The sequence below is a fragment of the Papio anubis genome, chromosome 1 (assembly GCF_008728515.1).
Source record: "Papio anubis isolate 15944 chromosome 1, Panubis1.0, whole genome shotgun sequence".
NCBI lineage: Eukaryota > Metazoa > Chordata > Mammalia > Primates > Cercopithecidae > Papio > Papio anubis.
Genome location: NC_044976.1, coordinates 212,224,977 through 212,240,953, shown reverse-complemented (window position 1 = coordinate 212,240,953; position 15,977 = coordinate 212,224,977). Strand labels below are relative to the sequence as shown.

Genomic DNA, 15,977 nt, shown 5'->3' with positions numbered 1-15,977 from the left:
TCAAAGAGCCTTTGTTTATATGTGTTTCATCAGTCAGTGTTTAATTTTGAATAGTTACCAAATTTGAGTATTATTTTCACAGATTTTTCAAATACTCTGCTGTTAGGCGCAAATACGTTTAGAATTTACCATATTTGAAATTAAAATGAAAAAGTTTAAAAAGTATTTATTATTTTAAAAATAGCAATAATAAGCATACTCCATGTTAAACAAAAATTAAAAGTTTTAATAAGTAACCATTTTGCAAAAAGAAAAAATTAGTAAGAATTGGTATTGTCTTACAGTTTGGAAACTTCTTTAATGTCTGGGTTAATAGAAGTCAGCCAAATTCTCATGTCTGCCTCTGCATTTAATCTATTGCAATATGCTAGTTTCATTTAAATTGTGAAGCTGTGCAGTAGGAAAAGGAAGGATTATTTTAGTAGCTTTTTCATTTTTGTGAATATTCTTCTTTGATACCATATAGAAACTTGAGAAGTGGTAATTTCTTAAAGGTTAGTTGCAATGTGGAATCTGAAACCATACTAATGAACCTTTTATGCTGTTACTGAAAATTTACTATTGTAGCTGAAATTTGCGTGGATCTTTCACCCATGCATTATTCTGTAACCTCATGTATTGGTAGATTGGGAAACAGTGGCTCACTCAGCTATGCAGATCTTCCAAATATGTGTTATATCTCACTAGTCTCAAAACAGGCTTTTTTTTTTTTTCTTTTCAAGTATTTGGAAACTGTCATGCTCATGATGATGGAAACAAGTTTTACAAAATTCTAATTTTTAGTCAAGAACTTTAATTTTATCACTGGCAACAAATACTGTCAGTTGTTTTCCTCGAAGTCCCTGTCTCACTTTGCTTATTTTCAAGAAAATGTCTGTCAAATATCCAAGTCTGGAAAACCATGGTTCTTGTGTTGTCTGTCAGCTGTTCTTTCAAATCAAAATAGTATTCAAGGAGAAAAGTGACTAGATCAGCTCACAGCTCCAGCAATTGCTATGGTGCTTTTTGTTGAGACAACTGTGGAACTTCAGTACATAGCTGTACTTTATGGGTTGTTTTCATTCATCACACTGAATATTAGAAAGAGGTACTCATGAACAAATCAAATGAACACTTTTTATTGCTTCTTTGTGGATATTTGTGAGGGAAACAACTTTCTTTTTCTTTTCGTGCATAGGAGTGAAGAATACAATGACTGCCAATTCAGTTTGGTGCTATGGTCTTGATTCATGCAAACACACCAGCAGTTTTACCCACCATCGCTGTTGCACTATCAATACAAAGGCCAGTACAGTGGAAAAGGTAAATAGTGTTTTTTCTCTTATTATAAAATAGTTTCAACCTTACAAGCCTCCTGAAGAATTGTGGGGATCACCAGCTGCTTGTGGACCATGCTTCAAAAACTGCTGTTCTAAGTGTTTAGTTGTTGCAGTCTTTTTAAAAAGTTTAGTCTCACTCCTATTCTTTTCAAATAATGAGATGCTTTTGGTGATGTATATTTGTCAAGTACAAAATTCCAACTTTTTATAATTTGGTTCCATAAAAGTTAAGGTACCTCACTCTTTCTTCAAGGAAGTAATATCTTAGATTATACTGGAGTTTGATTATAAAACACATGTAAAGAAAACACAAGGTAGATGTCATTAAACTTACCATTACAAGTACCATTTTACAGTGAGGAAGCTGAGGCACAGAGAGGTGAAGAACTTGCTCAAAGACACGCAGCTAGTAGGAGTGGGGCCAAGACTTAAACCCATGTATTCTGACTTTGGTGCTCACACACTTAGCCACTACTGTCCTGTTCAGTGTGTTGGTGCAAGGAACAGCAACATGAATTGTACTTTGAAGGGGAAATCCTAACATGTACTTGACCACTTAAATACTACGATTTTACTGGACATGTAAGCTCCTAAATTTTTAGAAAATTATCTCATACCTTTTGGCATGTGATTTACTAGGGTATTTTAGGTTCCTGCTACTTTTTATTTTCCAGGTTTTATGATACCACTGATGTAATAAAATGTTAAGATCCCTAAGTACCAAATCAAGTCTCAGTAGAGGGTAAACAGAACTCTGAGTCTAGGTAGTGAAGGTGTACTTACAGCCTTACTAGGTAAAAACAGCTTCTGGATATTTGCCTATTGGTGTATGAACTCTCCAACTATAAATGTGGATTTCTCTATTTCTACTTTCAGTTATGTCGGTTTTTGCTTTATGTATTTTGATACTCTGTTGTTAGGTGCATATATATTTCGAATTAATAAATGTTCTTAGGGAAACAACTCCATTATTATGTAATATCATTCTTTACCTCTAATAATATTCCTTCCCCTGAAGTCTATTTTTTTCTTATATTTCAGCTTTATTTGATTAGACTTTGCATGGCATGTCTTTTTCTATCTTTTTACTTTAGCCAATCTATATCTTTATAGTTTAAGTGAGTTTCTTATAGACAGCATACGGTTAAGTCATGCTTTCTATAAAAACATCCAACATAATAATCTTTTGATTGGTGTTTTTAGACTATTTATATTTAGTATAATTATTTTGTCATTAGATATACCATCTTGCTATGTTTTTATAAAAATATATTTTTTTCTTTTTGGCCTTTTTGGGGTTAAGGGAACATTCTTTATGATACGTTATGATTGCATTTAAAATAAAGTAAAGTATTATTTATATTTCTCCTTAAAGATTTTTCAGTGTTTGCCATAGGCTTTATAATCTACACCTTTATCAGCATCTGTCTTCAAATATTGTTGTGCTGCTTCATGCGTAGTTAAGGACCTTATAATAGTGTATTCCCAATTTCTCTCTCCCATCCATGTGTTTTTTCATATATTTTGCTTTTTTGTATTTTATAAAAACACAGCACATTGCTACTATTATTGCTTTAAATGTTATTTTTGGAGAAATAAAAATATGGAAAATAAAATTTATTTGAATCTTAATTTACCTCATTTCTGACACGACTTCTTTGTGTGAATCCAAATTTTTTTTTCTTGGTATCATCTGCTTTAGAACCTTTTAAAAACTTTTTTGTAGTGCAGATTTGATGGCAGTGAATTTTCTCAGGTTTTGTCTGAGAAAAATCTTTATTTCTCCTTTAGTTTTGAAATATATAGGTTCCTGCATATAGAATTGTGGCTTTCAAATTCCAGTATTTTATACCATTGTAGGATGACTATAGTTAATAATACATAGCTTCAAATGGCTAGACAGAGGATATTGAATATTCCCAACAAAAAGAAATAATGAATGTTTGAGATGATGGATATGGTAATTACATGTATCTGGTCACTACACATTGTATATATCCAGACATCACCATGTACTCCATAAATATGCACGATTATTATATATGAATTAAAAATATATTTTTTATTATACTTTAAGTTCTAGGGTACATGTGCACAACATGCAGGTTTGTTAAATATGTATACATGTGCCATGTTGGCGTGCTGCACCCATTAACTCGTCGTTTACATTAGGTATATCTCCTAATGCTATCCGTCCCCCTTCCCCATAATAGGAAAATAAAATTTAAGAAAGAATTCTGAGTTGGGAGGTTTTTTCCTTTTCTTTAAGTGCTGTAAAGATGTTGCTCCGTTGTCTTGTGGGTTTCATGGTTTCTGACAAGGTCCCTTGTAATTCTTCTCTTTGTTTTTCTTTAGATAACGTGTTTTTTCTTTGGTTGCCTTGAAGATTTTCTCTCTTATTTTTTTTTAGCACTTTGAATATAGAGTGGTTTTAAACATATATATAATCTTTTTGTATGCTCTGAGCTTCTTAGATCTGTGATTTGGTATCTGTCATTATTTTTAGTTTTGTTAACAATTCTATCCAAATAATTCTCACCAATCTTCAGTTGTGTCTTCCTCAAGTAAGCAAATGTGTATTTTTCATCTCTCCCTTGAAGCACATGTCTTTTTTTTTTTTTTTTTTTTAATAGTTCATACTGTTTGGTTGCCTTGCAACCTCAGATTCCTTATAGATTGTCATAAACTTACTGTTTGTCAGACTTTGTGTGTGTGTGTTTTTAAAGATGAGAGTGATGTTTGTATTAGGCTGTTTTTGCATTGCTATGAAGAAATACTCGAGGCTGGGTAATTCATATAGAAAAGAGGTTTAATTGGCTCATGGTTCTGCAGGCTGTACAGGAAGCATGGTGCTGCCATCTGCTTCTGGTGAGGCCTCCTCAAGGAGCCAGCATGTCACATGGTGAGAGTGGGAGCAAGAGAGAGTGGGGAGAGGTGCCACTCACTTTCAGACAACAAGATCTTTCTCATGTGAACTAGTGCAAGAACTCACTATCACCAAGGGGATGCTGCTAAACCATTCATGAAGGATCTGCCTCCAAGATCCAATTACCTCCCAGCAGGTCCCACCTCCAACACTGAGAATTATATTTCAGCATGAGATTTGGAAGGGACAAACATGCAAACCATATGAATGTTCTTTCCAGATCTCTACATACCAAGCAGAGCTCCTAACTTTTTCTCCATGGAACTAATTTTGCAGAGAAAAAAATAATGCATCAGGCTGATGCATGCAGATTTCATGGATCTTACCAGGCACATTTTCCATATAAACAACTGTCCTTAGTAAAATTATAATGACTTTTTGAAATTTCAGTAAATGCTGAACAAGAGATTCTTTTTAGAGTTGGGGAACTATCCTCCAAGATCTAGTATGTTCAGTTTTAGTGGCCAATACAGTGTCTGATTTTTTCTGTAGCCAGAATACAAGGGTTGTGCAGCCAAGGGATAAACATTACAGTGGTACTTCATACTATTTTTTTTTTTTTCTGAGATGGTCTTGCTTTGTTGCTCAGGATGGAGTACAGTGGCATGATCTCAGCTCACTGCAACCTCCGCCTCCCGGGTTCAAGCAATTCTCTTGCCTCAGCCTCCCAAGTAGCTGGGATTACAGGCGTGCACCACCACACCCGACTAATTTTTGTGTTTTTAGTAGAGACAGGGTTTCACCATGTTGGCCAGGCTGGTCTCAAACTCCTGACCTTGTGATCCACCTGCCTCGGCCTCCAAAAGGCACTTCATACTATTCTTGAAAAACTTTTACTTCCTTTTCCTGAGCACCTTGGGAGTTTGCTGGTTTAGAGATCTTAGTTTCTAAGGGATAAATGTTGTCACCGTGTATTATCACAAACATTCCATTAAATTCAATGTTGAAAACTGCTACCTGTCCATATAGGGCTCCTATGATGCACCAGGAATATAGAATATATGAGGTTGCCATGTTAATTGCACTAATTCATTGTGATTATCAAGGAGAAATAGGGTTGCCCCTACACAATGGCAGCAAGCAGAACATGACAGGAGAAGAGGCGATCCTCTGGGCGATTCTTAGTGTTGCTAAGTACGGAGGAAAAGTTAATTGATGTCTAACAAAACCCAGGAAGGACCATCAAGGGGCTCAGAAATTCTGGAAATAAAGTGTTAGTTCTCCCTACCAGATATAAAACCCTGACCTTCTTTGCTGTTGGCTGAGGGCAATGGGAACTTAGAATAGAAAATAGGGGAAGAAAAGCATTAAACCAATTACAGCCTGGGAGACAGCTGCAGAAATAGGGATATAACATTTATTTATACTTTATCTCTTGCTTGGCCATGTATATATTCAAAATTTTTATCTAGTTTTATTATTTTTTTCTATTCCCTTTCCCCACTTTTATGTTGTTGTTGTTGTTGTTGTTGCTTTGAGATGGAGTTTTGCTCTTGTTGCCCAGGCTGGAGTGCAGTGGCATGATCTTGGCTCACTGCAACCTCCGCCTCCCAGGTTCAAGTGATTCTCCTGCCTCAACCTCCTGAGTAGCTGGGATTATAGGTGCCCACTACCACACCCAGCTAATTTTTGTATTTTAAGTAGAAATGGGGTTTCGCCATGCTGGCCAGTCTGGTCTCGAACTCCTGACCTCAGGTGATCCATCCGCCTCAGCCTCCCAAAGTGCTGGGATTATAGGCATGAGCCACAGCATTCAACCCCCACTTTTAAAATATAGGATATGTTGTGATAATTTACTTTATAATTTCATTAATAAGTTACACGATATCAAGATGAATCACAGAAAAACAATATGTTTTGTCGGTTAGTGGGGCTCGTGAACACAGGCTTAGGGATTGTTAGTGGGAGTGATTCTTAGTCTCTGATCCTCCAGGTTTGTGGTTAAAAGGTTGGTGGCAGAGAGCGTAATGCTCACCATATTTCTATGTCCTCCCCTTCATTTCCAAATCTTCTTGCACTTGAGTCCATCCTGTATGACTAACCCTAGCTAATGATCAGTGTATGAAAATGACATGGGTCATTTATGGACCGAGGCAGTTTAGAGCCATGTGCCCCTTTCAGTGCTTTCTTCCTCTGCCACTGAAATCTTGGAGGCCATGTGTCCAAGCTGGTGCAGTTACAAGATGAAGGCTGCACAATCTGGATATTAATTTGGTAAGTGATAAATCTTTATTGTGTTCAATTGCTGAGTTTTGGATTTATTTGTTATCACATATAACCTATGTAACCTGTTCTGGTATGACTAATATAAGATTACAGGATTGATGGCTATATATATACACAGAAAAAGAGTTATATTTTATGGTATAATTAGAATCATACTTTGCTTGATATTCTTGGTATTTAAATAGGAAGTTGTGAGCAAACCTCTTATGCATTTCTTATTTGCTACCATGTGAACCCAGAAATCTCCACGTCTCTGTGCTATAGATTTATATATATCCATGGACAGAGAGATTTATATATATCCAGAGTCGGGGGGAAGAGAGAGAAGACAGTAGTTAGTTTGCTTGAATCAATGATTGGAAATCAGAATAAGATAGCATAACAAATCCTTCCATTGCTATCACTGAGGCACTTGGTTTCTTAAGCAAAATGCAAAGTCATGTTACACCTTGAATCAGCTTGATTCGGAGCCTGAATCAAATCCGAATAACCCATCGGAAGGCTGAGACTCATGTGACCTGTGTGTCAGTGTGCTCTAAAATGCCTAGGAAAAACAAGTATTTAACATTAATAGTCCGTTTTGTTATGATTTTCTCTATGCAAAATAGAATGTTGGTTGAGACACAATGATTTTTTGTACTTATTTTTTTTTTCTGTAAGGATATGTAGGACTTTTATCTTCCCTGTCTGTTTTTTCTCTAAGAAGTTTAAAACAGGACATACAAATTTTATGTGTGTATTTCTGTTGAAAGGTCAGAAGACTGGTACAGGTCTAAAATATTTTGCTGGTTACCTCATTTGTGAAATGAGAACAGCTGGACCAGGTAATCTCTGAGGTTCTTTTCTGCTCTAAAATTCCGTGATCCTGCAGTTGAAAAAAATGCAATTTTTGGAGAGTGTATCCAAGGTTAATTTAATTTGTGGTGACCTTCACGATCTTTAGATTTTTCCAAGTGAGGTAATAGAACATGTTATTCTCTGGAGCAGAGAAGCAGCCGTGAGGGTACAGGAGAGAGGAGTCTGGTGTAACCACCATTTCTCTTCACTATTGGTACCTGGATGCAGACGTACCACATGGCAGCAGGGATACTTTTGAGGTTCACTAGAGCTGGCTCCCAGGGTGATAGGGACTCTGTTGAAAAGCCTGTTTGTCTAGAAACACTTCTTCCCAGCCCTATTCCAAGGTCCCAGTGTCCTCCAATATGCAGGGCTATGCTCCATTACAATGGGGCATGCTGTGTTAGGCTGCTAACTTGATCGCAACAACCACCACCACCACCAAGAACCTGTTATTCGGTGCTACCCTAAATAAAATGGGAAAGTCAGGGAAATCAGTTGTTTACCAGCAGGCACTAACCCCTGTCATTTTCTTCACTTTTACTATCTGAGGACTGTCCCTTCAGTTGGGGAAAAGATCTGGCAAACTCATCCTCCTCTCGTTGTGAGGAACTTAGCGTATTGTCTCTCACAAGATAATTATGTTTTCTAACAGACCTAATGGGAAAAGATAGACTCCAACACAAACAAATGAAGATGTAATGCAACTAATTTCATACATCAGGAGGGGAAAAGATGGGCATAGGGCTTCTTAGCAGTCCTTGTCTTTTGAAGTAGGAAGACTCTTTCTGACCTGCCTAAGTCTGACTCAGTCATGCCATTTGGGTCTAATCGCATGTAACTTACTCTCTGAGCAAATTCCTTAGACCAGTCCCTACTTCCAGGCACTTTCTGACATCTCTGAAGACTGCATGTAAGCCAGATGCATCACTAAGCAGATCAACTCTTATGGATGAGATTTTGTGATCCTGGGTTAATGTCTTTTCCCTGCTTTGCCTCATGTTTTAATGATCAACAATCATCTTCACCCCTGGCAAAGAGACAGATAAAATCAGTCCTCTATCTTAATAGCTGTCTTCATTACCTTGGCAAAATCCATCAACCAGGATCTGAACCTCATCTAAAACCTGGGCACTCTCTTCCTGAGACGTCCATCCCAGACAGAGCAGGCCTCATAATTAAGTCTCTGAGCCCTGGATGGTTGGATCTGTGTGAAGTCCCTTTTCACAGTTGAACATGAAGGACCTTATCGTAATATACAAATCCTAAAACCTAGCAATAAAACTGCACCATCTCTCAATCTTAACCTATCTGGGTGAAACCAGAGAAGAATGTAATTTTAGGTTAGTCTTCTGATGCAGGCTCTTTGATATAAACAGATAGTAAATAGGAAGCATTTTAGTGGGAAAAAACAAAACAAACCAAACAGAGGCTTGAGATTTGGAGCCAGAAATTCATGGTTTGCATCCTGTCAATTTAGTGGTTATGTGGCCTGGAATAATTAACAAGCTGTCTGAACATCTATGTATTTACCAGCTAAAACAAGAGTCATAAGAAGGACAGCAAATGGAATAATGCCGATCTCATATTGTGCTTGTGTGAATTAATTGCAAGGAGTAGAAAAATGCCTGCCGCGGTGCCTGTTTCTGACAGTACAAGTCAGCTTCCTTTCTTGTGCCCTAATACCTTGCCCTGTGTTTTTTCTTTGAGAAAATATAGGACCAAAGTTTTATCCCTCAGCAGACAGCATTTACAAGTGCAGTCTTGATGGATTAACAAGATATTTACTAAGCCCCCGTTTTTTTTGTTGTTGTTGTTGTAAATTTATGATGTACAGGTGCAATTTGATCCATACATAGATTATGTAGTGCTCAAGTCAGGACTTTTAGTGTATCCATCACCCAAATAACGTACAATGTACCCATTAAGTAATTTCTTATCATCTACTCCCCTCCCACCTCCTCACTCTTCCAAGTCTCCATTGTCTATCATCCCAAGCTCTAAGTGAAGGTATACACATTTTGTGGCACTCACTTATGAGTGAGAACATGCAGTATTTGACTTTCAGTGTCTGGCTGGTTTCACTCAAGATGATGGCCTACATTTCCATCCATGTTGCTGCACATAATTTTGTTCTTTTTTATGACTGAATAGTAGTCCATTGTGCAAATATACCACATTTTCTTTGTCCAATCATCCATTGATGACCACTTGGATTGATTCCATATCTCTGCTATTGAGCACACAGAATGTTAAAAGTGGTTTTCTAGGATACAAAGAAACATGAGCTTGAACTCATGATATTTAGAAATTACAGCTTAAATATTTAAGCTGCTTCATTTCATAGGAAAAGACTGTACATGAAAATTTTCTAAATTAAAGGTATGAGTAGCACATGATTTTAAAGCCCCCTGGTGGTCTGCCCCTGTTTCAATGTGGTAGGATAAAGCAGAAACGTTTCATTCTTCTGCATTCGGACAAAAACATCTTTTTTTCTCCATGATAAAAATTTCCAAAGTTGGATGGGCTTCTGTGTATGTAGAATCAATTGACATATGGTGACAACCATTTCGCTGGAAACATGAGTAACTTACACTTTCTTCCTACTGATTCTGTACATTGCATAACCTCCAGTGGCTGCCAACACCTCCACATCGCTCAGCCCATGACTGTCTTCGAGTCTTGTTGGCTGTCAGAGTGCTCAAGTTATGGCCTATTTTTCAGGTGAACTAGCACAATTATGATAATTATGCCATCTAAGTTCAATATACATGGAAGATTTGGGGTTAAGTTTAGTTAACTTTTCCTCAGGAAACATTAAAATATCAAAAATTAGGTTTATGCTGGATTTAGTATCCTCGAAATGGGTAGGTATTTTTTTTTAAATGGCTATGTGTTTGATTAAGAATGATGTGAGATTTAGAAAGCCTGTCTGCCCATCCACAGAGGGTGTACGAAACATGTGGGAGGAAATGGAAATTCAATAGTCCCTGCAAAAGCCATTGGCTTCTGCGACTCGAGTGCTCCTCCTCGTGTGGGCTGCTGTGGAGCCTTCCCGCAACACATGGCACATCCATCTTGGAGAAAGATCATTCTTTAAATGAAGTATTTTGTAAGCAACTTTTAAATTTTAGGATGAAAAAGGTTTCCTTTCTGAGAAAGTCACTCTTAAGTTTTTAACCCTTAAACGACATTGGCATTTTAACAGAAATATTGGATTTCCTTTTGGAGCAGCCACTGTCTTTGATCAAAGGATGAAATGCTAACGGATTGACCATTTTTTAACCACAACCTTGGTTAAAAAAAACATTCAAGACCGTGTGTGGTGTCTCACACCTGTAATCCCAGCACTTTGCAAGGCCGAGGTGGGCAGATCATGAGGTCAGGAGTTCAAGACCAGCCTGGCCAACATGGTGAAACTCCATCTCTACTAAAAATACAAAAATTAGCCAGGCGTGGTGGCATGCACTTGTAGTCCCAGCTACTCAGGAGGCTGAGGCAGAAGAATCGCTTGAACCCAGGAGGCAGAGGTTGCAGTGAGCCAAGACTGCACCACTGCACTCCAGCCTGGGCGACAGAGCAAGACTCTGTTTCAACAACAACAACAAAAAAACACAAAAACCAAACAAACAAAAATAAAACGGATAAACTCGAAATTAGTTTTCTTTTGTATTGTGAAATATTTGATACAAAAGGAAGATGATATGGATATGCATATAGGTGAAAATTCACCAAGCCATCCACTTAACATTTGTATAGTCTACTATAAATTATACCTAAAAGTAAATAACAAGCAACGTAATACACATTGCAATTATAAAGCATGATAGTTTAACAGAAAATTCTGTTCCCATCACACAACTTGAGAGAGAAAACATTACTAATAATGTGGAAGGCCCTTTCTTTTCTGGCATAAATGAATCCCTTTCTCTGCCTTTCCAGAGGTAGCTGCCTCCTGAATTTTATGTTTATTGTTCACTTCCATTTCTTTATATTTTCTAACATATATTATTATGCCAAACAGCATCATTTATTTTGCCTGATTTTGATCTGTATGTAATGGCATCAAGCACATCATATATAAGTTGATTGTATTACAGTCAGAGTGTAGTTCCAGAGTCCTTGTCTCATACTTACAGTATAAGTCCCTTGAGGGCAGGATCATGTTCTTCTTCTTCTCCACATTATCTACAGTACATGCCCAACACAGGGTAGGTGGTCATACTTTTTTTTTTTTTTGAGATGGAGTCTCGCTCTGTCGTCCAGGCTAGAGTGCAGTGGTGTGGTCTCGGCTCACACCTCTGCCTCCTGAGTTCAAGTGATTCTCCTGCCTCAGTCTCCCGAGTAGTTGGGATTACCGGCATATGCCACCATGCCCAGCTAATTTTGTATTTTTAGGAGAGACAGGGTTTCTCCATCTTGGTCAGGCTGGTCTCGAACTCCCAACCTCAGGTGATTCGCTCACCTTGGCCTCCCAAAGTGCTGGATTACAGGCATGAGTCACTGTGTCCGGCCACTTTTTTAAATAAATAAATCTCCAGTATACCTCCCCCTGGTCCCAGTAGAAAGGGTTTCAGAGAATGGGAAGTCCTGGCCTCTGGAGGTTTAGTCTCCCTCTCCTCCTCTTCTAATGGTACAGGATTTTCCATTCAAAACTGGCTTGGTAATAGGGTTGCCAGATTTAGCAAATAAAAATACAGGATGTCTATTAAATTTGAATTTTGATAAACAACTAATTTTTATTTTAAGTACATCTCATGCAGTATCTGGGAGCATACTGATACTAAAGAATTCTGTTATTTATTTGCAATTCAAATTTAACTCATCATCCTGTATAATAAAAAAACTCTACATGGGGATCTCTTGGAAAGAACATATTGCTCCTTCTGAAGCGATTCTGATCCATCGCTTCCAGTTACTCCCTGTCCTTTTTTCTTTCGCACAGAATATGAAAATGGTAACCCTGAGCAAAATTTGTCCTGTCTTCTTACACTGCCACTCTCTTCAATCAATAGCTGAGTCCATTCTTCTGTTTTGATTGATTAAAAACACATACCACAAGTGACTACGAATTATAGATGTGTTTTATAATTACCTAGCTAGTTCTACTCAGTTATCCAAAAATGACTTTGTGCTTTCACAGTGTTAGTAATATTCATTATCAGATACATTTTTCTATTCTAAAGCCTTAAAATGATAAATTACTTACCAAAGAACATCTAAAAGTAAAAAAGAAAACATAGAGACATGAAAATGTAAAGGAGATAAAATGATGATCTTTGCTTCCTTTATTCAGAGACAACCATTGTTAAGATTGGTTTTTAATCTACTTTTGATCATTTAAAAATGTACATTTATACACTCTAATTCATATTTTTTGAACATTTGTCTCACTTAGACAAAGCCTGAGATTTAACCAAACTTTTAAGTTGTTTCCAATTTTATATAGTTACAAATAGCTTCAATAAACACCTCATTTAAAATCCACTTCTGGTATTCATGTATGTGACAGTCATTATTCTATGCTCTGGGGCTGTTACAGTAAATACAACAAGGTCGCTACTCTCATACAATTAACAAGGAAGACAGAAAATTACCAGATATATAAGGAAATATATAACATATGAGTTAATGATAAGTGTTGTGAAAGAAAATGAGAGAATAAATTTGGAAGGAAGATAAGGTGCTGGCATTTAAAAAGAAAGATGAAGGGAGGTCAATCCCAGGAGATGGCGTTTAAGCAGATACCTGGGTGAGTGGCGAGTGAACAGTAAGGCATGTGGGGACAAGCATTCAGCAAGTGCACATCCCACGAGGCAGGAGGATGCTCCGTATTCTTTCCTATTCAAGGCACAGGGGAAAGATCAGTATTGTCATACTGTGGGGAGTTGGGGAAGAGTGGTGCAAGGTGAGGTCAGAAGGTAGGGAGGAGCAGGGTGTGGGTTTTATTTCTAATCACAGTGGGAAGCCATTTGTACCTTATGCCTGGGAATGACCCTTTAAGAATGTCATTCTGGCTTCTATATGAGAGGATATGAGTAGAAACAGGACTGCCAGTAAGGATGCTACTGCAGCAGCCTGAGAATGGTGGCCTGGGTTGAATTTGTAGTGATGGAGATGTGAGAAATTGGTTCAAGATACATTTGGAATTGATATTGATAGGATAGATTGATGTGGGAAGTGAAGAAAAAGTGGAATCAAGGATTTTAATTTTAGATTTTTTGGCCACGTGTGAATAGTAGAGACATTCTCTGAGATACAAAAGACTAGAAAACTAGGAGTTGTGTGTGTGCATGTGCATGTGCCAGTGTGTGCGTGTGTGTGCCTATGTGTGCATGTGTGTTTATGTGTGTACGTGGGTGCATGTATGTGCACATGTGTGTGCATGTGTGTGTGCCTGTGTGCATGCATGTGGTTGTGTGTGCCCGTGTGTACCGGTGTGCATATGTGTACATGCATGCATGCATGCGTGTGTCTTGTGTACGTGTGTGCGTGTGTGTGCATGTGTGTCTGTGTGCATGTGTGTATCTGTGTGTGTACCAGCATGTACGTGTGTGTGCATGTATGTGTGCATGTTGGGCGTGGTAGTGGGGAAGAATCAGTAGCTGTTTTTAACATGTCAAGTTTGAGATGTCATTGAAAGATGCTCGGTAAGCTTTCTAGTGGACAGTGGGATTCCCAATACTGTAGCTCAAAGGACAGGACAGAGCACAGTTCCATACTGGGGCCTGAGGCAGAAGGAAAAACCAATAATATCTATCTGTCTTTTCTAAAATGCAGGTATTTTGTTAATGATGCATTTTTGGGTTTTCATTGTCTTTCTACAAATATTGCATTGAAATATTATTTATCAATTATATAATAGTGATTATTAAATTTTTTGATACCCCTGAAATTTTAAGTTTGAGCCTAGTGCCTCACTTGCCTAACCCTGGCCCAGGCCCTTTTAGGACTCAATGCTATATATTGACAGTATTTAAAACCATGAGCCTATATGAGATCCTTTAGAGAGGGAGTGTGGATAGAGAAGTCAGGAAGAGAATGTGCAGCCAAGGAGACAGAGAAGAAACAGCCAGTGAGTTGGGAAGAAAACAGGGATAGAGAACGTGCATTTATCATTATTAACAGTAATCACTACCACCGTAGCAAATGCATTGATTTATCATCCCATTAAACATTACAACAACTATACAGAGATAAGTACTTTATTATCCTTATTTTGTAGATGAGGAAATAGAAACTTAGGTTAAGTTGCCTGATTTCATTATGATCCCAGAACCCACTATATATGCTCCTGACCACTGTATTCTCTCACACCCTTTTGTTTATACCCATGAACCCCCCCCCCCCACTTTATTATGGTGTTTTCTTTAATTTTTGACACAATAATAGTAAAAGTAGAAAAATGCTTACTAAGTTGAATTAGATGAGAAGATGGACAATTGTTTGGTGGACTCTAAGTCGTCGAGTTACAGCTAACAATAAGAATACTTGCTGGATTAAAAAATCTGGAATATATTTTGTTCACCTTTCATCTATTTAAAAAACCCTTCTCTTTCATAAATGGCATTCTGTTTATGCTTCTTGGTCTTGCTGAATTCCAGCTCAAACACATTCTTTTCTTGAAGTCTTAGATAAACCATTTATTTATACTTCTTTGTTTTTCACATGTTAATGTACCATGCTGATGTTAAATTTGCTGTGATGTGCTTGGGATTAATTTGTGAGAGTGTTACTAAACTGAACAATAAACTCATAATACTTAGCATTTGTTCAACATTTACTATGAGTCTGGTTCTAGGCTAAGAGCGTATTATGTATTACCTCATTAAATTCTTCTTTTTTTTCTTTTTCTTTCTTTTTTTTTTGAGACAAAGTCTCACTCTGCCATCAGACTGGAGTGCAGTGGTGCAACCTTGGCTCACTGCAACCTCTGCCTTCTGGGTTCAAGCGATTCTCCTACCTCAGCCTCCCAAGTAGCTGGGACTACAGGCGCGCGCCCTCACATCTGGCTAATTTTTGTATCGTTAGTAGAGATGGGGTTTCACCATATTGGCCAGGCTGGTCTCAAACTCCTGACCTCGTGATCCACCTGCCTCTGACTCCCAAAGTGCTGGGATTACAGGCATGAGCCACCACGCCCAGCCTATCTCATTAAATTCTTAATACAAACTTATGGGCTGAATACGATGATTATCAACCTTCTTTTGATAAGAAAATGAGACATAAAGTTAATGTCTATTATAAAGCAAGTTATAAAGCAAGGAAGTTTCAGGGACTGAAATGAACTTAGAAACTAAGAGTTCTTCACCACTTACTGTTGCCTTCCTTGTTCAGTCCCCTATTATCACTGAAAAAGTTTGGGCACTGGCCACAGTTAGAGAAAATGTGAGTGTGGTCCCATCTCCAAATGGCTTATTCACTTTTCTTTTGTGTCTCTCATGTTATCTCATCCTTCTGGAATTTTGTACGCCTATTCATAGTAGCCCCAAATGGCCAATATTGATAACTCCAGGGTTAATGCATTCCTGCAGTGGCAACACCTGTGTATTTCTTTCAAGCCCTGCTGGCATGCTGCTTTCCTCTTTTAGACACTATTAAGTCAGCACTCTGCACCAAACAATTTTCTCAAATTGACCTGGCCCTTCTGATAAACTGGCAGTTCTTTT

General features: G+C 37.8%; 1 long non-coding RNA gene across 1 annotated transcript in view; it reads left to right on the top strand.

The window, feature by feature from the left end:
* The first annotated feature begins 216 nt into the window (after positions 1 to 216).
* LOC108583465 overlaps positions 217 to 15,977 on the top strand; it is a 63,893-nt gene continuing 48,132 nt past the window's right edge. Inside the window, exon 1 of the long non-coding RNA XR_001898155.3 lies at positions 217 to 1,302. This is a non-coding gene — a long non-coding RNA (uncharacterized LOC108583465). The remainder of the gene's footprint in view (positions 1,303 to 15,977) is intronic.